The sequence below is a fragment of the Myxine glutinosa genome, chromosome 13, assembly GCF_964187855.1.
Source record: "Myxine glutinosa chromosome 13, kmMyxGlut1.1, whole genome shotgun sequence".
Classification (NCBI taxonomy): Eukaryota; Metazoa; Chordata; class Myxini; order Myxiniformes; family Myxinidae; genus Myxine; species Myxine glutinosa.
The window spans coordinates 80,548,704-80,570,322 of record NC_136273.1 but is presented as its reverse complement, the minus strand read 5'-3'; the positions used below and the strand labels follow the sequence as shown (position 1 = coordinate 80,570,322).

General features: G+C 47.6%; 1 protein-coding gene across 4 annotated transcripts in view; it reads left to right on the top strand.

Annotated features, from left to right (window-relative positions):
• Positions 1–9,007: 9,007 nt before the first annotated feature.
• The window catches only part of LOC137439046 (protein 4.1), a 320,573-nt gene continuing 307,961 nt past the window's right edge, over positions 9,008–21,619 (top strand). For 2 of the 4 annotated variants that reach the window (XM_068134670.2, XM_068134667.2), the window contains exon 1: positions 9,008–9,183. The gene's annotated coding sequence lies outside the window, so the exon portion shown is untranslated. The remainder of the gene's footprint in view (positions 9,184–21,619) is intronic. The other 2 variants (XM_068134668.2, XM_078767692.1) reach the window with 2 other exon arrangements.

Sequence of the window (21,619 nt, the reverse complement as noted above, 5' to 3'; positions counted from 1 at the left end):
CACTCATTCACTAACTCGGATGGACTGATATTAATGTTCCATACTTTCTGGTTGACGTAGACAGCTGACGTTTGGCATGCCGACAGACATCCAAGCCAATGCACCGAGAAAAAAAATCACAGAACCATCCGAAAGTGTCCGTAAATGAAATTTTCCGAAAAAAATGGTAAAAACATCCGTAATAAAAAGAAAAAGAACCTCAATTGATATTTAGCATTTGAAAATTGTAATTTCTATAACTGCAAACTGTGAAATAAAAACCGAAATTGATATCTTCTAGCAGGAGTTCGGTGATGCTTGCCTATAATCATAAAGCTTCTATATATTATGTACCTACGTACGGAGCACGGTTCGTTATTGCTTACAATGTGTAAGCATACCTCACTAGTATTTAAACCAGCCCTCAGCTCCCATTGGTCCCCATCTTCAACATGATTAATGATAAATATCATCATTTTATGCTTACTCTGGACATTCACAAGCCACAACTACATCCTTCCCATTAGTGTTCAGACGAACCTAATTCAGATACACAGTCCATTCACTGGTATCGATCCGTCGGGGGTTTGTGTAGCACATGCCCGTCCCTTGCATCGGCCCACATGGTCGGGAGTTTGTACTACGAACCGTGGCCCGTTCGGCGAGCTGAGAAAGTTCTAAAAATCTATTTTTTGTGCAGAGGCACAGCCCTTTCTCTCAGGTACTTTTTGAAGGATTTTCTACTTTTTTTAGAGCTTTGTAAGCCATTTCAGGTAACAATCCTTATCGTGGACACGCGATATTCTTTCTTTTGCCACACGCAAGTTTCCTGGGGTTTATGCGCATGTGCACCAAGCATTCTGGGGACAGATTACATAATTTTGAAACTAACGTACTGCTGCCACCCTGAACAACATATAGAATTTTAATGCTCTAACCTACAGGGAGCACTGGATCAACTGACTTGCACCTTACCTTCAGTCTGTTACGTTTATCAGCAAATAATGGCCTTGACAAAGTGCACTTGTGTCTGAGCTGCCTGGTCTGAGTTGCTACCCGACAATAAAAAAAAGTCGGATGGGTGTTTCTCAGGCCAGGCAGGCATCTCAGGCCAAACGACTCACGTCGTACGGGCATTATGGCTGCGGAACTATTTGCCAGCATTTGTTGACGGATGTTAACTAAATATCCCATGGTGTCTTATAACCAATATTAGCTGAATTATCGCCGGCTCCCTGAACAAACGACACCCTGAAAGACTGCTGGGAACGCAACAGCAAACCACCCAGCATGATCCTTGCCATGAGACAAATTTGTTGTTCTGTCCACAGAGGATGGACATTTGAGAGAGAGGGAATCGCCATGACTCGGTGGTATAATTATTCCAATCACTCTTCATAATTCTAACAACCATTACCTTTTTCCGAAAAAATAGCTTACGAACATAATGGCCTGGAAGTTTTCTTGTGGCTCAACCATCTCCTGCTGCAGATTCCCAACAAAAAAAATTACTGTTATCTCATCGTACTGTTGGTCTTACCCCCATTGTGTTGTTAAATATAGCACAATGCCTGGTAAACCCACAAGACGCAAATGCTTCCTACTGACGTCACTGCAACCTGCTGTGGACATTTTGCAGTCCCGTTGTCACTTTAAGGCTGGAAAACACAAGAAGCCGAGCCATAAAGATGACACTCGTTTCCGAGGCGTTAAATAAAGGGTGCGGTTCACAGTGCAGTTTGAATTTTTCAACACACTATTGTACGTGGCCGGATTCAAAGCGAGTTTATTCCACTAGAGGGCAAAAGATACCAGGAAAGTCCCATCGCGCACGCCACGCAGGAGTCACTTCTGTTGAAATCGTTGTCTTTATGACATCACAAACACTACAATGGCAACTTCAATTGTTAAAACACGTAAATAGAGAAGCAGATTCAGCGAAATTGCAGGAAAATGTGCTTCACAATATAGTTTAATCTATTTGAGGATCAGCACTGGATGTTTACGAACCATGTTTATGATTACAGAAGTTACTAGGCCGACTTCCGGCAGGCTGAACAGTTTACGTTTTGTATCCCACTGATAGGCCGGACCTGTATCCGGACCTGAACCGAAATCGAATCGGTCCTTGTAGTCAGGTTCACCATGTTTTTTCGTTCAAAATTTTGGTAGATTAGCAAAACTATACATTTTTGGAATATTCAGAGCATGAGGAATCCAAAAATTAATGTTTACATTTGCGTAGACACCTTTGCGAAATGACACTCAGGACAGTGATGAAGATCTGTAAAAGCATATTCCTGAACGGTATAGACCTCGTAGATCCTGTGTATAGGACTTATAGTTCAATCTGATACTACCTATAACTTCCTATAACAACCTATAACTTCAAAGGACTTGCAATATCATGTATTATGTAATACAGTTATATCACAAATATAAAGACAATGGTTTTCAATTACCTTTGTTTGTTGCTTTTCTATAATCCTGAGCACTATTTTGAGGCCTTTATTGGATTCCTTGACCCAGAAAACATAGGATTAGCATATTTAATTAAGTCTCTAGGTTGACTAGAAGCCGAGATCGCGCAAAATATGTGTTTTATGGCGGCCATTCTCAAAATCCAAAATGGCGGCCATGCAGGTGTCTGTGCAAATGCCAACATTGATTTTCAGATTCTCCATGCTCTGAAGATTCCAAAAATGTACAGGTTTGCTAATCCCAAAATTTTGAAAGAAATTATATTTGTTAACATAGTGAACCTGACTATTGTGAAACACCGCCAAATTTCTCGCCAAATTGTGTCCGCCAAATTTTGTCCGAATGCATCCATACCTTTTTGAGATATCCAGCTCACAGACAAAAGGCAGCGGAGCAAACATAACCTTCATCCACCTTGGGTGGCGGAGGTAGATATCGTTGCACCATTCGGAAGGCAGACATAAAATAGGTAGATTGACCCGGGAACTGCAAGGTGAGCTGAAATGAAGGTGTGACTTTGTCTTTACGACTTCGTGCCAAAAGCAAGTCTGGTATCGCCGGCATTCCACAGTTCCGATAAGACGGAAATAGAGGAGGTATTGAAAGATACACCTGAGATATCGAATCAGCAACTATAATGGAATGATGGTTCCAATGTCTAGAGTCCGACAGATTCCAGGGAAAGTCCGTTGATAATGGCGCAGTGGTTGTGTCGGAACTCCTCGATGGGAAACGCTTTTGGAGGGTTGCTTTCGTGATGCAAGGTTAGCACAACATGAGCATATTGATGCGGACATCTACAAGGCAGGGGGCGTAGTCGTTGGGATGCCTCACATATGGAAAGGACAGACTGGAGGAAGAGGAAGTAAAGTATGGGATAAAAAAGGCTCGATGGAAAACTCGTGGGCTTGATGCATGGACGACAAGGGCGAAGGGGGAATGTCTTTTCTTTGGCAATCCATTTGGGGGTTCAGAACCGATCATGCCAGTTGTTAAAGGGAAGACATTGGCAATGAACAACTGTGCCATTACGTACCTTTGGGATGAAAAACCTTTGGGGATTTTTGTTCAACCTCTGCCTCCATTAACCCAACACCTCTGGCTCAGTGGCTAAGGTAACTGGCTAGGGTCTTGAGCCTAAAGATCCCAGGGTCTTGAGTCAAAAGATCCTCGGGTCTTGAGCCTAAAGATCCTAGGGTCTTGAGCCTAAATATCCTAAGGTCTTGAGCCTAAAGATCCTAGGGTCTTGAGCCTAAATATCCTAGGGTCTTGAGCCTAAAGATCCTAAGGTCTTGAGCCTAAAGGTCCTAGGGTCTTGAGCCTAAATATCCTAAGGTCTTGAGCCTAAAGATCCTAGGGTCTTGAGCCTAAATATCCTCGGGTCTTGAGCCTAAATATCCTAGGGTCTTGAGCCGAAAGATCCTAGGGTCTTGAGCCTAAATATCCTAGGGTCTTGAGCCTAAATATCCTAGGGTCTTGAGCCGAAAGATCCTAGGGTCTTGAGCCGAAAGATCCTAGGGTCTTGAGCCTAAATATCCTAGGGTCTTGAGCCTAAATATCCTAAGGTCTTGAGCCTAAAGGTCCTAGGGTCTTGAGCCTAAATAGCCTCGGGTCTTGAGCCTAAATATCCTAGGGTCTTGAGCCTAAAGGTCCGAGGGTCTTGAGCCTAAAGATCCTAAGGTCTTGAGCCTAAAGGTCCTAGGGTCTTGAGCCTAAATATCCTCGGGTCTTGAGCCTAAATATCCTAGGGTCTTGAGCCTAAAGGTCCGAGGGTCTTGAGCCTAAATATCCTAAGGTCTTGAGCCTAAAGATCCTAGGGTCTTGAGCCTAAAGATCCTAGGGCCTTGAGCCTAAAGATCCTAGGGTCTTGAGCTTAAAGATCCTAAGGTCTTGAGCCTAAAGATCCTAGGATCTTGAGCCTAAAGATCCTAGGGTCTTGAACCTAAAGATCCTAGGGTCTTGATCCTAAATATCCTAGGGTCTTGAGCCTAAAGATCCGAGGGTCTTGAGCCTCAAGATCCTAGGGTCTTGAGCCTAAAGATCCTAGGGTCTTGATCCTAAATATCCGAGGGTCTTGAGCCTAAAGATCCGAGGGTCTTGAGCCTCAAGATCCTAGGGTCTCGAGCCTAAAGATCCAAGGGTCTTGAGCTCGAGCCCCTGTCGTGCTGTTTAATAACACCAGGTGCGTTGAGTTAGCCAGGTGTCATCCTTATGGGGTTGGCAAATTGAGCACTAGCTTACTGGAAACAGGGGGCACTGCCGCACTCCCAACATGATGCAACCAGATGATGGATGCAATGATGCAACTTCCTTCCTGCTTCTGCAACCCCATCCCAACTCAATTTGTGTGATGTATTGATCATATTGATGTATTCGCCAAGTCGTCCATATCGGAAGGATAAACAATTCTTGCTATTAATATGTATAGAGCGTACAATGTACATGGCGCATTGTGATCCTGATGTTCAATAAGTTCTCGGAACGAATTACAATAGACCAAGAGACACCAAACGACATGATTTAGGAATACGGTTATTGAAGTTCTCCAACCTGGAGAAACGATGAGGTCATGACTACAAAACCAGAAAGGGCCTCAAGCAGGTGCAAAGGTGTCAAGGTCGAATGGGCGGGTCACCAATCAGATGAACAGTGAAGCTGCCGACAAGTTTCGCCATTGTTGGGGCTCGTCAGGGCAACACATCCATCGCTGGGAGCGTGGCTGTGCCACCAATGCAGTGCCCCCTGTTTCCAGTAAACTAGTACTCATTTTGCCGACCGCGGAAGGATGATAGGCTGCGTCAACCCATCTGGTGTTATTACCCTGCGCTTGTGAAGCGAAATCCGGGGTTAAGCATTCAGGTGCGTACGTGTGCCATGTGCCGTGTGCCGTACGTATCTGCATTTTAAAAATTCATTTTCTCTGCAATTCTTGGTCCGATTGACATGAAATTTACACCACAGGAGCGCCTCCTCCTGTAGAATATTTTCATGATTATTATGACGTCATAAATCACGTGGTACAGGCGCCATCTTGGAAAAGCTTCGCACCTCTATATCTCTGAAACCACTACATGGAAAAAATTGAGACCGGGCTCATTGTCAAGTACGCCCCTTGGGGAATAAGATATGTTAATGATTGTCATCGGTGCCTTCGTTATGACGTCATTAATCGACAAATACAACACTTATCCATCCAATCATTATTTAAAAAAAATCAGCAACTCTTGGTCTGATGGACAAGAAATTTTCACCAAAGGAGCGCCTCCTCCTTTAGAATATTTTAATGATAATCATGACGTCATAGGTCATGTGGTACAGGCGCCATCTTGGAAAAACCGAAAAATGTTGTACCTCTATATCTCCAAAACCGCTGCATAGAAAAAACTGAAACGTGGCTCATTGTAAAGAACTCCATATGGGGAATAGGTGTTGTTAACGATGACGTCATTGGTGCCATAATTATGACGTCATAATTCGACAGGGACAACGCTTAGTCTGATCAGTTTGAAATATATTGAGCGTGATCTATGCAACAATTATATTAGAGAATAGAAATGTATGATGTCATCGGTCACGTGGTCTGGCAGCCATATTGGATCAAAGAAAAAAAATATGTTCAAAAACAGAAGAGATGGCTCACAATACTGCGTTGTATTAAGTTGTAAGTTGACTGCGCAGGGTAGCTATTCTATGAATACCATCTAGTTTAACGGAGCGACTGGGGCTCAAACTCCAGACCCTAAGATCTCAAGCGAGACACTTAGCCGTCCACATCGTATCATTCTGGAACCGACCGGTGCCATCTTGTTGGTTCCAGATACGGTCTGGCACAAATGGTGCTGTGGCCAAACGGGCACATTCAGTGCTGCTAAATCAGCCCCATGAGAGAAGTATTACACTGGGTGGTTTGCCATTGCCTTTCTCGAGGTTTTCAGAGCAGGAATTTGTCATTTGTAATCGGAATGTCTTCATCGAGAAGCACCGTGGGATGAACTGACGCCAGCAGACAGGACACCCGGCTTAAAGCGCACTTGGCGATGCGAAGCATCAATCCGGGTGTGTAGACGGGAATCGAACCCACACCACACAACTCGCAGGTAAGTAAGTGTGCTACCTCTAGACTGTCCTGTCCTTACATAATTAGTAAGGAAGTAAAACATTTTTTAAATACCTCGAGGTTTTTTGGATCTTTGTGAGTGAGAGCGGCGTGGTGGGAAGAGAAGGTTCCAAGACCTTTTCGGACGATTTCCTCCAATTTCGACCCCGGTCATGTCCACAGAGCCGAGCAGTACCTGCTTTGGCTTATCAGTATTTTATGGTTTGGTTTGGGCGTCCATTTGATCGATTCGGACTTAGGTGATTGTCTGGGTGGGCGTGGTGAAGGGCGTGGCGATGGGAGGGGCAGAGAGAGTAGTTTGTGGGGGTGGGAGGGGAAGGGGGTACAATGCAATGTGGGGATGAGACGCTGAACAGCGGAAACCAAGGGATTGGAGAGGAAAGAGCAAAGATAATCAGGAAGAGTCAAGAGGAACGTGTCAGATAAAGGAGATTCCGGTAAAAGAGGGAAAAAGAGATTTATAAAAAAATGCGGGAAGATGTAATGATGACAAAGCAGGGAAGGGGAGTTTCGGAGATCGGGTGATGATGTTCAGGTGAGGGAGGGGTTGATGGAGGGAGGACAGTGTGGGAGGAGTTGATGGAGGGAGGGCAGTGTGGGAAGAGTTGGTGGAGGGAGGACAGTGTGGGAGGGGTTGATGGAGGGAGGGCAGTGTGGGAGGGGTTGATGGAGGGAGGGCAGTGTGGGAGGGGTTGGTGGAGGGAGGACAGTGTGGGAGGGGTTGATGGAGGGAGGGCAGTGTGGGAGGAGTTGATGGAGGGAGGGCAGTGTGGGCGAGGTTGATGAGGGGGGGCAGTGTGGGAGGGGTTGATGGAGGGAGGGCAGTGTGGGCGGGGTTGGTGGAGGGAGGTCAGTGTGGGAGGGGTTGATCGAGGGAGGGCAGTGTGGGAGTGGTTGATGGAGGGACAGAGTGGGAGGGGTTGATGGAGGGAGGGCAGTGTGGGAGGGGTTGGTGGAGGAAGGACAGTGTGGGAGGGGTTGATGGAGGGAGGGCAGTGTGGGAGGCGTTGGTGGAGGGAGGCCAGTGTGGGAGGGGTTGATGGAGGAAGGGCAGTGTGGGAGTGGTTGATGGAAGGAGGACAGTGTGGGAGGGGTTGATGGAGGGAGGGCAGTGTGGGAGGGGTTGGTGGAGGGAGGACAGTGTGGGAGGAGTTGATGGAGGGAGGGCAGTGTTGGAGGGGTTGATTGAGAGAGGGCAGTGTGGGCGGGGTTGGTGGGGGAGGGAAGTGTTGGAGGGGTTGATGGAGGGAGGGCAGTGTGGGAGGGGTTGATGGAGGGAGGGCAGTGTTGGAGCGGTTGATGGAGGGAGGGCAGTGTGGGCGGGTTTGGTGGAGGGAGGGAAGTGTTTGAGGAGTTGATGGAGGAAGGGCAGTGTTGGAGGAGTTGATTGAGGGAGAACACTGTGGGCGGGGTTGGTGGAGGGAGGGAAGTGTTGGAGGGGTTGATGGAGGGAGGGCAGTGTGGGAGGGGTTGATGGAGGGAGGGCAGTGTTGGAGGGGTTGATGGAGGGAGGACAGTGTGGGCGGGGTTGGTGGAGGGAGGGCAGTGTGGGAGGGGTTGATGGAGGAAGGGCAGTGTGGGAGGGGTTGATGGAGGGAGGGCAGTGTTGGAGCGGTTGATGGAGGGAGGGCAGTGTGGGCGGGTTTGGTGGAGGGAGGGAAGTGTTTGAGGAGTTGATGGAGGAAGGGCAGTGTTGGAGGAGTTGATTGAGGGAGAACACTGTGGGCGGGGTTGGTGGAGGGAGGGAAGTGTTGGAGGGGTTGATGGAGGGAGGGCAGTGTGGGAGGGGTTGATGGAGGGAGGGCAGTGTTGGAGGGGTTGATGGAGGGAGGACAGTGTGGGCGGGGTTGGTGGAGGGAGGGCAGTGTGGGAGGGGTTGATGGAGGAAGGGCAGTGTTGGAGGGGTTGATTGAGGGAGGGCAGTGTGGGCGGGGTTGGTGGAGGGAGGAAAGTGTTGGAGGGGTTGATGGAGGGATGGCAGTGTGGGAGGGGTTGATGGAGGGAGGGCAGTGTTGGAGGAGTTGATAGAGGGAGGGCAGTGTGGGCGGGGTTGGTGGAGGAAGGGAAGTGTTGGAGGGGTTGATGTAGGAAGGGCAGTGTGGGAGGAGTCGAGCAAAGCAGCGTGGTGGAGGGAGGGCAGTATGGGAAGGGTCAAAGGAAGCAGCGCGGTGGAGGGAGGGCAGTGTGGGAGGGGTCGAAGGAAGCAGCGCAGTGGAGGGAGGGCAGTGTGGGAGGGGTCGAAGGAAGCAGCGCGGTGGAGGGACGGCAGTGTGGGAGGGACGGCAGTGTGGGAGGAGTCGAAGGAAACAGCGCGGTGGAGGGACGGCAGTGTGGGAGGGAGGGCAGTGTGGGAGGGGTCGAAGGAAGCAGCGCTGTGGAGGGAGGGCAGTGTGGGAGGGGTCCAAGGAAACAGCGCGGTGGAGGGACGGCAGTGTGGGAGGGAGGGCAGTGTGGGAGGGGTCGAAGGAAGCAGCGCTGTGGAGGGAGGGCAGTGTGGGAGGGGTCCAAGGAAGCAGCGCGGTGGAGGGAGGGCAGTGTGCCGCGCCCGTACAAAGCGCGCGATCTCGCGCAGCGGCTGCAGCTCACGGTCCCTGCGCGCTCTGCAGGTGAGTAGTCGGTTCGGTTCGATTCGCGTGGCACGCTCGGTATACCTGTATATCGCTGATACCTTCCTAGGCCGTACTGCCCCTTGTAGTTGTATGTTTCAGCATCCATTCTCCCCAATGTAAACTGCAAACTGGAATCGCTTTCGTTCAGAGATCACGATATCGCATTGCGGGCATCATCACGCCCGGCGATCTTCACCTCCCTCCCCCTTCCCGTTCCATCACTTTATCAACGTGAAACGGGAATACCCGGTACGTGCGGCGAAGGTGACCAGTGGAACTGACCCGGAACTTAGCTCGTGATGGCGTTTTGCGGCTTTTTGTGCTATAGTGAGGGATGCTTCTGTGCGGTGGTGTTACCCGCCTTGGGTCTTATGGGTGCTGAATGCAAGAGCGTGGATACCGGGTGTGCTGATCCCAGCGTGGATCCCGGGTGTGCTGATCCCAGCGTGGATCCCGGGTGTGCTGATCCCAGCGTGGATCCCGGGTGTGCTGATCCCAGCGTGGATCCCGGGTGTGCTGATCCCAGCGTGGATCCCGGGTGTGCTGATCCCAGCGTGGACACCGGGTGTGATGATCCCAGCGTGGATACCGGGTGTGATGATCCCAGTGTGGATACCGGGTGTGCTGATCCCAGCGTGGATACCGGGTGTGCTGATCCCAGCGTGGATACCGGGTGTGCTGATCCCAGCGTGGATACCGGGTGTGCTGATCCCAGCGTGGATACCGGGTGTGCTGATCCCAGCGTGGATACCGGGTGTGCTGATCCCAGCGTGGATACCGGGTGTGATGATCCCAGCGTGGATACCGGGTGTGATGATCCCAGCGTGGATACCGGGTGTGATGATCCCAGCGTGGATACCGGGTGTGATGATCCCAGCGTGGATACCGGGTGTGATGATCCCAGTGTGGATACCGGGTGTGCTGATCCCAGCGTGGGTCCAGGGTGTGCTGATCCCAGCGTGGATCCCGGGTGTGATGATCCCAGTGTGGATACCGGGTGTGCTGATCCCAGCGTGGGTCCAGGGTGTGCTGATCCCAGCGTGGATACCGGGTGTGATGATCCCAGTGTGGATCCCGGGTGTGCTGATCCCAGCGTGGATACCGGGTGTGATGATCCCAGTGTGGATACCGGGTGTGCTGAACCCAGCGTGGATACCGGGTGTGATGATCCCAGCGTGGATACCGGGTGTGATGATCCCAGTGTGGATACCGGGTGTGCTGATCCCAGCGTGGATACCGGGTGTGATGATCCCAGCGTGGATACCGGGTGTGATGATCCCAGTGTGGATACCGGGTGTGATGATCCCAGTGTGGATACCGGGTGTGATGATCCCAGCGTGGATACCGGGTGTGATGATCCCAGCGTGGATACCGGGTGTGATGATCCCAGCGTGGATACCGGGTGTGATGATCCCAGTGTGGATACCGGGTGTGCTGATCCCAGCGTGGATACCGGGTGTGATGATCCCTGCGTGGATACCGGGTGTGATGATCCCAGTGTGGATACCGGGTGTGATGATCCCAGCGTGGATACCGGGTGTGATGATCCCAGTGTGGATACCGGTGTGCTGATCCCAGCGTGGATCCCGGGTGTGATGATCCCAGCGTGGATACCGGGTGTGATGATCCCAGTGTGGATCCCGGGTGTGCTGATCCCAGCGTGGATACCGGGTGTGATGATCCCAGTGTGGATACCGGGTGTGCTGATCCCAGCGTGGATACCGGGTGTGCTGATCCCAGCGTGGATCCAGGGTGTGCTGATCCCAGTGTGGATCCCGGGTGTGCTGATCCCAGTGTGGAGCCTGGGTGTGCTGATCCCAGCGTGGATCCAGGGTGTGCTGATCCCAGTGTGGATACCGGGTGTGCTGATCCCAGCGTGGATACCGGGTGTGCTGATCCCAGCGTGGATCCAGGGTGTGCTGATCCCAGTGTGGATCCAGGCTGTGCTGATCCCAGTGTGGATCCAGGGTGTGATGATCCCAGTGTGGATCCAGGGTGTGCTGATCCTAGTGTGGATCCAGGCTGTGCTGATCCCAGTGTGGATCCAGGCTGTGCTGATCCCAGTGTGGATCCAGGCTGTGCTGATCCCAGTGTGGATCCAGGATGTGCTGATCCCAGTGTGGATCCAGGCTGTGCTGATCCCAGTGTGGATCCAGGGTGTGCTGATCCCAGTGTGGATCCAGGCTGTGCTGATCCAGTGTGTGGATCCAGGCTGTGCTGATCCCAGTGTGGATCCAGGCTGTGCTGATCCCAGTGTGGATCCAGGCTGTGCTGATCCCAGTGTGGATCCAGGCTGTGCTGATCCCAGTGTGGATCCAGGCTGTGCTGATCCCAGTTTGGATCCAGGCTGTGCTGATCCTAGTGTGGATCCAGGGTGTGCTGATCCCAGTGTGGATCCAGGCTGTGCTGATCCCAGTGTGGATCCAGGCTGTGCTGATCCCAGTGTGGATCCAGGCTGTGCTGATCCCAGTGTGGATCCAGGCTGTGCTGATCCCAGTTTGGATCCAGGCTGTGCTGATCCCAGTGTGGATCCAGGGTGTGCTGATCCCAGTGTGGATCCAGGCTGTGCTGATCCCAGTGTGGATCCAGGCTGTGCTGATCCCAGTGTGGATCCAGGCTGTGCTGATCCCAGTATGGGTCCAGGCTGTGCTGATCCCAGTGTGGATCCAGGCTGTGCTGATCCCAGTGTGGATCCAGGGTGTGCTGATCCCAGTGTGGATCCAGGCTGTGCTGATCCCAGTGTGGATCCAGGGTGTGCTGATCCCAGTGTGGATCCAGGGTGTGCTGATCCCAGTGTGGATCCAGGCTGTGCTGATCCCAGTGTGGATCCAGGCTGTGCTGATCCCAGTGTGGATCCAGGGTGTGCTGATCCCAGTGTGGGTCCAGGGTGTGCTGATCCCAGTGTGGGTCCCTGGGGGTGCTGATCCCAGTGTGGGTCCCTGGGGGTGCTGATCCCAGCGTGGATCCCGGTTGTGCTGATCCCAGTGTGGGTCCAGGGTGTGCTGATCCCAGTGTGGATCCAGGCTGTGCTGATCCCAGTGTGGATCCCGGTTGTGCTGATCCCAGTGTGGGTCCAGGGTGTGCTGATCCCAGTGTGGATCCAGGCTGTGCTGATCCCGGTTGTGCTGATCCCAGTGTGGATCCCGGTTGTGCTGATCCCAGTGTGGATCCCGGTTGTGCTGATCCCAGTGTGGATCCCGGTTGTGCAGATCCCAGTGTGGATCCCGGTTGTGCTGATCCCAGTGTGTATCCCGGTTGTGCTGATCCCAGTGTGGGTCCAGGGTGTGCTGATCCCAGTGTGGATCCAGGCTGTTCTGATCCCAGTGTGGATCCCGGTTGTGCTGATCCCAGTGTGGATCCAGGCTGTGCTGATCCCAGTGTGGATCCCGGTTGTGCTGATCCCAGTGTGGGTCCAGGGTGTGCTGATCCCAGTGTGGATCCAGGGTGTGCTGATCCCAGTGTGGGTCCAGGGTGTGCTGATCCCAGTGTGGATCCCGGTTGTGCTTATCCCAGTGTGGGTCCCGGGGGTGCTGAATTTTGAAATTTGTTCAAGGTGCGGCACCCAATTACCTTATACCTTTCGCAAGACAGAGTGGGATCTTGTGTTATGTTTTCAGGATTGTGCTGTGCAAGATTTAAACAAAACATCTGCAAGGTCTTTATCAGAATCCCCTGAAGTAACAAGCATGAACGTCCTCGTGCACTTTGCCCTCAACCTCTCACTTCCTCCCCTCAAAATAAAATGCAGCACCTTGTCATCGCTGAAGGACCTTTCATCCGAAGATTCACAATCGAGATGGATTTACTGAAATGAACCCTGGATACGCCCTTGATTTGGCACCTGCTCTTTCAACACACACACACACACACACACACACACACACACACACACACACACACACACACACACACACACACACACACACACACACACACACACACACACACACACACACACACACACACACACACACACATGATTTATTTCTTTTTCTTTTTCTCTACAATGTGTAAGACCCGTAGAGGAGCTTGTACGGTGAGCCGAACATGGATTATTGTCTTCATCTGGAGACACCGGAATTCTATCATGAACTAGAACAACACACGGTCATGAAGAGCCCGTACCTTCGTGCTGAACAGTTTATGTTTCGTATCTCTCTGATTGGCTGGACCTGGATCCAGACCTTCACCGTAATCGAATCAATTTGTCCTTATCAGACACCCAACCTGTCCACCAAGTTTCGTCTGGATCCATGCTCAACTTTTGTAGATATCCTGCTCACTGACAGTGACAGACACAGACAGACAGACAGACGTGAAAACATAACCTCCGTCCACCTTCTGTGGTGAAGGTAATTCCAAGAACCTTTGTAAGATATATGGGATTTGAAACTGGGATCCCGAGAGTGTTGTGCTCAGGTGTTTAACACAAATTTTATTTATATATTACGTACGCTCGGAAACCTGCGCTATTTTACACCTCCCACCCACTTTTTTTTTTTTTTAATCTTTTCTCCATGCAAGTTTCTTCCCACAACTCACTCCACATCCTCACCCTTCCCCTTTTCCCTCATCTATTCTTATTTTCTCTCTGCTATCATCATCTTATTTTCTCTTCTCAATTACAATTTCATCAATTTTTCATCAATTCTTGATTTTTGATCAATTTTTGATTTTTGAATTTTTCATCATCAAATTTCATCATCAATTTTTGATTTCTTGATTTTCAAAATTTTCATCAATTTTTCATCAATTTCATTTTTGATCAATTTTTGATTTTTGAATTTTTCATCATCAAATTTCATCATCAATTTTTGAATTCTTGATTTTCAAAATTTTCATCAATTTTTCATCAATTCTTGATTTTTGATCAATTTTTTATTTTTGAATTTTTCATCCTCAAATTTCATCATAAATTTTGGAATTCTTGATTTTCAAATTTTTCATCAATTTTTCATCAATTCTTGATTTTTGATCAATTTTTGATTTTTGAATTTTTCATCATCAAATTTCATCATCATCAATTTTTGAATTCTTGATTTCAAATTTTTCATCAATTTTTCATCAATTCTTCATTTTTCATCAATTTTTGATTTTTGAATTTTTCATCATCAAATTTCATCATCATCAATTTTTGAATTCTTGATTTCAAATTTTTCATCAATTCTTCATCAATTCTTCATTTTTCATCAATTTTTGATTTTTGAATTTTTCATCATCAAATTTCATCATCATCAATTTTTGAATTCTTGATTTTCAAATTTTTCATCAATTTTTCATCAATTCTTGATTTTTGATCAATTTTTGATTTTTGAATTTTTAATCCTTAAATTTCATCATCATCAATTTTTGAATTCTTGATTTTCAAATTTTTCATCAATTTTTCATCAATTCTTGTACTGCGAGGATGACTCAAGTGTTGATCAGTAAGTTCGTGGCCTTGTACAGAATTACCAGTTTGTGGCCTATTCATTAATTTTTTTTCTTGATATTTTTCATCGTTATTTGACCTTTGTACTGAACATTCACCTTTATTTTATTTTTCTGCTTCACAATATTTGGTGACAAAATTTCTGATCAGTTTTGAACTTTGTGCTGCTGGGTTCAATTCCGATTGGAATTTCATCTGATGAAAAAGATGTGTCCGCCCGCTACATCTGCAATGCATTGTGGAGCGCGTAGCAATATTTTTTCGATAATCCAAAGCTGGCTGTCCTGTCTGCACTTTTTATAATGGGTTATCTATTTTTGAAGGTACACACTCCCTGTATGTAGCATGAAGTATATCCATGACTATCAATACATCTTGGTTTGCACATGTCATGCGGTTATTACCTCTGCCATCGAAGGTGGGCAGAGGTTATGTTTTTGTCTGCCATCCTGTCTGTATGGCTGTCTGGTTATCAGTCTGTGAGCAGGATATCTCTAAAACAAAATATGTGCAGATTCGAACGAAATTTGGTGGACAGTTTGGGTGTCTGATAAGGACAAATTGATTCGATTTTGGTGAAGATCTGGATCCGGATACTAGACTTTTTTTTTTAATTGTGTTCCTTTTTTAAAATAATTTTTGTGATTTTGTGTTTTTGTGTTTTTGTTTTTTTGTGTTCAAATTTTTTAAAATCTTCTTTAAAAAAAAAATAATTTCAAAGAGGTTCTTCACCATTGAGAGATAGGACCAAAAACGTAGCATGAAATTTCAAAGTTGTGGATGTGTTTTGACAAAACTTAGTGGATGAGTTGTGCAGGTGAGAAGAAGAAGCCGATTCGATTTTGGTTCGGGTCCGAATCCAGATCCGGCCTATCCATGGGATACAAAGTGCAAACTGTCAAGCCTGGTGGAGGAATCTGCTCTTCTGAGTGCTGTGCTAGTTTTCAGGCCTGTGTTGTGAGTGCCTTGAGAGCTTTCCTGTTTGTGGCCTCATGAAGTCGCTTATTAATGGCTGTCTATAGTTTTGTGCTGTTTATCACTTCTACACAACTATGATGTACTTCCGCACGAAATAGCCATCTTCATGTCACTCGTGCATTAAAAACCTTCCTCGTAGACACCAGACTGTATTTTTTTTACATCTTCTAAAAGTCGAACTTGATTACAAAGTGTAACAGATCTTGGAGCAAACGGATTAGAGCTGAGCACGTTGCCAACCGAGCTATCCTCCCATCACTTGTCTCGCATCCAGGTATTAATACGGCTCAACTCCTCTTACCTTAGTTCCAAGCTCTGACGAGCTTCGGGCGAATTTGAGCTGATAAGTTGGAGACAAACATCAGAGCCGGTTGTGTTTTATTTTCTTCGGGCGTTGATAATATTTTACCTTTGCGATGCTTTTTCATCTCTGGAATGCTGGCTTTTCTTTTCTTTTGATACATTGTACGTCCACAGCAGTCGTTGGTGGATTTTAACGATCCAATCGTGTCTTTCTCCAAGAGTGTAGGTGTTATCGCTGACACCCTGAACAAATTCTAACTTCCTGCCCAAGTGACCTTCAGTCGAACGTCAGACCTGGCCATCCTGTTCGTGAAGGTCTTCGATCAAAAACGCTCCCAAGGTGGGCATAATTAGGTCGTTAAAAGAAGAAGAGCTGTATTAGCCTACGTTTGAATGCCGACCCAGGTATAAACTGTCATCCTGGTGTTTCACATCAATGAGATATGGGTTCGATCTGTCCAGCCTGGGTCTGAGCTCCATCCCTGTTATCCTTGCTCCATCCCCGTTAAACAAGTAAATATTCAGCATTATTCATTCTCAGCCCTCAATTCGATTTTTACCTGTAGAATGTTGGCCATTGTAGTATTTCAACTCTGTTATCCACGAACAAATTGCGAACAGTCAGGCATCCCCACAGACAGGCCTGAAATGGCATCCCCATTGTTTGTATCCGTTATTCAATGTCAGCCTTGGGCAACATTTCGTTTTGCTTTTATTGCCAGTAAAGGTGTGTGTTCTGCTTCCTTTACTGGAGTTCTTTTATAAATAGGACCGGGTTTCATTTTTGAGTTGCTTTTGCAACAATCTGTGTCGTCTTCTTTACGAGGCCAATAAGGGGGCCATCTATTTATTACATGTGGAATTTTGGCCTCTTCCTCCCCATGCCATCCCCACCAACATGTATATCATATGTACCTGTTCAAAATGGACCTGTTCAAAGGCCAAGCCTCCTCCACACCCTCCTACCCCATCTCAACATACAAATATGATTAGGATCTTTGTATGCACAACTTGCTACCTCACTGCCCGGTCAGCCATTGCGATTATTAAAGCTTCAAAATTGCCTGAAACCCCCTAGACTGCAGTCTTCCAAGCACCCTCCCACCCCTCCTCCACCCACAACACCTGCCCCCCACCCTTTTCATCCATGTTTTCTGTGTTTCCAAGATTTGAAATGCTTTGTCACAATGACTCGTGTGTATATATATATATATATATATATATATATACGTATATATATTTATTTATTTATATATATATATATATATATATATATATATATATATATATATATATATACGTATATATATATACAATATATATATACATACATACATACATACATACATATATATATATATATATATATATATATATATATATATATATATATATATATATATATATATAGTTACGGATTCGTAACTTCCGTTATTGGGGTTTTCACCCACTTGAGGTAGTTCTGATCTTATGTACTATTATTATCTTCAAAAGGGTTATTGTGGTTAAAAGGTTGAAAAGCGCTCATGATAAAAATGATACTGGAAATCGGACAGTGCACCGGAAGAGGTCGAGCGAAGAGGAAGAGGGCGTGAGGCAGAGGTGAAAAGACGCATCTGTAGAAGCTCCGTACCTAGCGTCTAGCGTGGTCGAGCATACATCGCGAGTGAACTTTGAGTCCTTGAAAGGAATCTCGAGCGATTGGTGTTATCGCTGGAATAGTGAAAAAAACCTGTGAAGTCAGGAACAGGCGTGAGATTCCGAAGAATCCTCGCCTTGAGGCTGCGGCTCGAGTAAGAGCCATCCGCCATTTCGCCTCGCGCGCTGCGTTCACCGAAAAAGGTTTTGGTACGCGCCAACTTTTCTCACCCTCCGGCCGTCTGCCGGGGATGTGTGTGTGCGACAGTGGCGTTTGAAGAATACGATGCGGTTCGCTGGTTGACCGGTGAATGTGCACGTCTGGATCGCGTCTTTGGGATTTCTCTTTCCACCGCCAGTTTGCTGTTGGTTTGGGACCATGTGACGGTCCCCGCCGTGCCTACACCTCCTTACTCGCCCCATCACCTCTTCACCGCATCCCCTCGGAGTTATAGAGACATTGAGGAGTGTTTGGTTCCATTCCCTGGGAGAGCAGTGAGTTTATGTTACTTAACAAGATGGTACCATCTTAAGATATTGATTGTATGGTTGATTGCCACCATTGTTGTATGGTTCTTCTTGTGTGCTTTTTAATATATATTTGTTCGTTGGCAACCATTGGTGTGGTTTCATTATTGATTTGATTGTTTCATTTGATGGTTTCATTGATGGTTTCATTATAGATTGATTTCAACCAAGAATAACATATCTTTCTGCCTGGGGTCCTCTCGGGGTTCAGAGGTTTACCGAGACCAGGGGATAGGGGAGGACCCCGTAACAATATATATATATATATATATATATATATATATATATATATATATATATATATATATATATATATATATATACACATATATATTGTTGCAGTTCTGTGTTTTTACAAATAAAGGTTAATTTTCCCCTCATAGTTAGTCACACTACAATATGTAGCCTCGTTTAAGCTCAGTTATTTCTTAGTAAGTGTAAGCGTAGACCTTTCCTATGTGTAGTTTTGCGTTGAGTAGAATAATGAGAGTTAGGTCTCCTTCCAATGCTTTATGCTGCCTCAATTCTTTGAGTTTTGGCGCAAATTACCACGAGGCCGGCCTGACAAGTCGAGGCAGGTCAAAGGAAGGCGGGACAGGAGAAGTGGGAGTGACTGGTAAGCACGAGCCGCCAATCAGGGCTTGAGGACGAGTGGCTTAGCACTGCGGAAAAGGCGTGGTTTGGAACATTCGAGGCAGGCCAGGGCGTGGCAATATAACCCTGTGCCACAAAGCCCCCACCTCAGTTATGGGGAGAGGCGCTTGTCAGTTCTGAGGAGAGGTGCACTGTACAAGTTAACAGTTTGAGGAGGACCTGCGCTGAGTGATGAGCTTGTGTTATCAGTTCGAAGCGCTGTGTTGAATTACAAGTGCTGAGGAGAGGTGCGCTGAACCAAGTTATGAGCTGGGGTCCTCTGTTGAATTGAGCTTGAGTCAGATCCTGAATTGAGTTGCGCGAGTGAAAGCGCGCCGTTATATTAATCGCGGTGTGAAGAACCGCCGAGCCGGGCGAGAGACGCGCATATTCGCCTGCCTGCCTTTGTTCGAGATACGCGCTGCGAGGATCCCTCCCGCCTGCCTGCCTGCTTTCGTCGAGGGACGTGCTGTGACCACAGAGGGTCACGCCGGGCGAGCTGTTCCTGAACAACAAAGCCGGCGCATTCAGCGCATGAACCATCCTTCCTTCATTCACCATGTGAGTGTGAACGGGCCCATTGTCTGGGGAATAAGCTAAGACTGCTTAAGTGCCTGCTCTGTGTCTCTTCGCCTTGTATAGCTGTAAATAAACCTGTGTTCTTCTTTCTATTTGATCGTTCCCATCATTTCCATCTATTGACTAAGCGTGCTTCGAATTATATCGCTCTAATCGGGTTCCAATCATAAGGTAACTGCACGGACCACGTGGTACGCCATCCGCTCGGACGTACTCAAATTACGCGTGGTTCGTGCGAGACTTGATCCCCGCTTCCGCGGCGGCGTAGGTACTTAGGTACGTGCGAGAATTGTCCCGAAGCCCTGTCCTGCGTCTGCCCGGGAGTGGCGACTCAAGTCTCGCGGTTGCGACGACCCAAAAAGAACAAGGAGCTTAATCTCCCCTTGGTAAGGGAACGAGGGTCTCGGCAAAACCGTAACAATATATATATATATATATATATATATATATATATATATATATATATATATATATATATATATATATATATATATATATATACACACGATATATAAATATCGGACCCAGGCCAGACAGCTCGGAGCCAGGCCAGACAGCTCGGAGCCAGGCCAGACAGCTCGGAGCCAGGCCAGACAGCTCGGAGCCAGGCCAGACAGCTCAGAGCCAGGCCAGACAGCTCGGAGCCAGGCCAGACAGCTCGGAGCCAGGCCAGACAGCTCAAACCCAGGCCAGACAGATCAAACCCAGGCCAGACAGATCAAACCCAGGCCAGACAGATCAAACCCAGGCCAGACAGATCAAACCCAGGCCAGACAGATCAAACCCAGGCCAGACAGATCAAACCCAGGCCAGACAGATCAAACCCAGGCCAGACAGATCAAACCCAGGCCAGACAGATCAAACCCAGGCCAGACAGATCAAACCCAGGCCAGACAGATCAAACCCAGGCCAGACAGATCAAACCCAGGCCAGACGGATCAAACCCAGGCCAGACGGATCAAACCCAGGCTAGACGGATCAAACCCAGGCTAGACAGATCAAACCCAGGCTAGACAGATAAAACCCAGGCTGGACAGATCAAACCCATGTTATGCAGCTCAAACCCAGGCTAGACAGCTTGGAGACATGCACACATACCTCTTGGCTATCTTGCTAACCCCCACCATACCAATGCAGCCTTTTTTTAAAGTTGATTCGTTCAAGGTTTACCATTTTAGTGATTTTGTTTTCAAACTGCTGTCAAGGTCTCTTGATGTCGGCCTTTTCAAATTAGCATCCAGTTTCAGGCTGTTTTAGGGTTCCAGTTTATGAGAATGACTCAGACATCCCAGTGTCCTCTTCTCAGAATCCATACTTTTACTTTCTGAAAATTTCTCATTGTTAGTTCTCAGCCATGGAATAAGTCTGTTCTTTAATTCGATGATCAAGCATCTGTATTGCTCTTGCAGGTTCATTTTGCATGCACGGGTAGCCTCGCTTCTCATGGTAAAAGAAATACCGCAGTCATTCACCGACCTGGCGTTCACCTCGTGACCATGGAAAGTTTCCCCCATTTATTCTGACAGCAAATTTCATATCTCGGGTGAGCACGTTGAAATGCCATTCGGGGAAATGCACTGCCCGTGGTGCATCATAGCTTTCTTCATACGACCCTGACAGTTATAATTACCTTATTATTCATGTGCGCAGCTCTTGTTTGTTGTGCAGGCATAAATAAATAAATAACAAAACTTCTCGTTTTCCTGTCATGCGTTTCTCTGTGGTGGAATGATGAATTGGAGCTGTTTTCATCAGCATGCTGTTGCAGTTGAATCTTGCTGGAATACTCCTGCATACCTAATTGACTTCCTTCAATGCCTCGCATTTATTTGGTTTGCTCGTAATATCGCCATTTGCAATGCTCGACACATAACAGAACATGGCAATTGAAAGTTTATGTTTTTCAATTTGAGCTCCTCTTTGCATTGGTCTCGTGCCAATTACACATTGGGTTGCTTGGTTATCGCTTTATTGACTTTGTGTCAGAAGTACAGTCTGTGGGGGTCTTTCTTGTATTTACTGTTAAGGTTGTTCAGGTCTGGTGAGTGTTGCCAAAACCTGTATAATGTTGCCAAAACCAAAACCATCCTCGATCCCCTGTCCTGGCACTCAGGTCCAGGATCGTGTTTACATCAATTTTGAAAATTGCTCATTACCGTTTGCTGACTGTGCTCGACCTGCCTAGGCCTTGCAATGGCTAATTACTGGGAGTGCATTACCAAATCGATTGATTTGTTGTTTGAGGCACGTGCTTACATGCCTACATGTCCACCACACATGTCGGACATAGGCTAGACAGCTCGGACCCAGGCTAGACAGCTCGGACCCAGGCTAGACAGCTCG